The sequence below is a fragment of the Anneissia japonica genome, unplaced genomic scaffold (genome assembly GCF_011630105.1).
Source record: "Anneissia japonica isolate Jap-2015-1 unplaced genomic scaffold, ASM1163010v1 scaffold644_len25409_cov92, whole genome shotgun sequence".
Taxonomy (NCBI): Eukaryota; Metazoa; Echinodermata; class Crinoidea; order Comatulida; family Comatulidae; genus Anneissia; species Anneissia japonica.
The window spans coordinates 22,565-24,281 of record NW_022755989.1 but is presented as its reverse complement, the minus strand read 5'-3'; positions in this window follow the sequence as shown (position 1 = coordinate 24,281).

Sequence of the window (1,717 nt, the reverse complement as noted above, 5' to 3'; positions counted from 1 at the left end):
TTATTATTATATTATTATTATTATTATTATTATTATTATTATTATTATTACTACTATTTTATTTTTAAATTTTTGTTGTTTTATTTTTTGTTTTATGTATGGGCCTAGATATAGGCTATGTATATATTTAATAATTAGAAATAATTATAATTTATTTATAAAACATATATAATATAATGGTAACAATATTATAGGCTAGGCTAGACCTAACCAATTATTGATACCATAATCTATAGATAAAAATATCCATTTGATAATTAAACAGCAGCATTTCGAGTGGCAGTGCCGATAGAAAACTGCAGTGTTTTGGCACTGCGGCAGTGCCGATAGAAAATCGGAACTTTTTTCGCACTGCGGCAATAATGCCGATAGAAAATAACAGCTTTTTTCGCACTGTGGCAGTGCCGATAGAAAACAGCAGCTTTTTTGGCACTGCGGCAGTGCCGATAGAAAACAGCAGCTTTTTGGCACTGTGGCAGTGCCGATAGAAAACAGCAGCTTTTTTTTCGCACTGCGGCAGTGCCGATAGCCTCAGCCGTAACATACACTTAAAAAAATAAACATAGATGTAGATACCTATTCTGAAATTACCAGTTACAAGCTTTGACTCTGCTACTAATGGTTTTACTGTACCTGGGATTTCGTTCCTAGATGAGAGAGAAGGCTAGTGATAGTTCAATTTCTATCGCTGCCCCTCGTATCTGGCATTAGCTTCTTGTCGACCTGAGATAAGTGGAGTTAGTGGCTCGTTTTCTAATCTCCTGAAAACATTTTTGGTAATTATTTATTATTGCCTACTTGAATTGTTAGGTGCTGTGATCTTTGTAAAGCACCATAAAAAACATTATATTTAAATATCATTATATCATTTTAGTTCCTATGCATGTAATGCAATAGGAACTGTAATCACTTTCACATTTCTTTTGTTTTTTATTGTGTGTAGTATGTGTGTGCGTATGTGTGTAGACATTTATGCAAATGCGCATGCGTCAAAGAAAAGTTTTCCGATATTTTGTTTTACATCGCGATGCGAAGTTCGATGTGGATTTTCTGCAGAGTTTAGTCAGGGCTCACGCTAACCGATCGGCAAGTCGACATGCATGAAACTATTTTGGTTTTACGGCAAAAAAAATCAACTGCTGTGGCATAGGTATTTTGAAGAAGGCCTAAAATAAAACAAAAATGTTTTAATACTTGCTGAAATACATCGTTTTTTCATTTAGATCTCCATTTTTCACTAACTCCATGCAACGTTTTTTTCCCTGTTTTATGAGTAGTCTATAGAGCTATTAAACAACTAGAGTGTTGACAAGATGGCGCAGCAATGCAGAGTTATGTATGTGTACCATCCAAGATGGCCGTCGTAGTAAAGCGCCACCTTCAGGCTTAGTATACATACTGTCTCTTATACACATCTAGATGTGTATAAGAGACAGCTTCGTAGCTGTCCTTAATGATAATGAGTAATGGTAATAACAAATTATTAAACTATTGTAGCCAAATCGAGGCCAAGTGGAGCATCTTATTCAAAAATAAAGTACCCAGGAATGAAAATTAAAATCGTGTACATTACACCCAAACACCACAGCGCTCGAGTTTCAAACATACGGGTAGCTAGCTGTACTGAACCCGCTGAGTAAATTGAGGGCGCAATTGCAAACGATGGTGTTTAGCGAAATTTGATTGGCTAAATCTATGGCAGCCATCTTGGATCCCC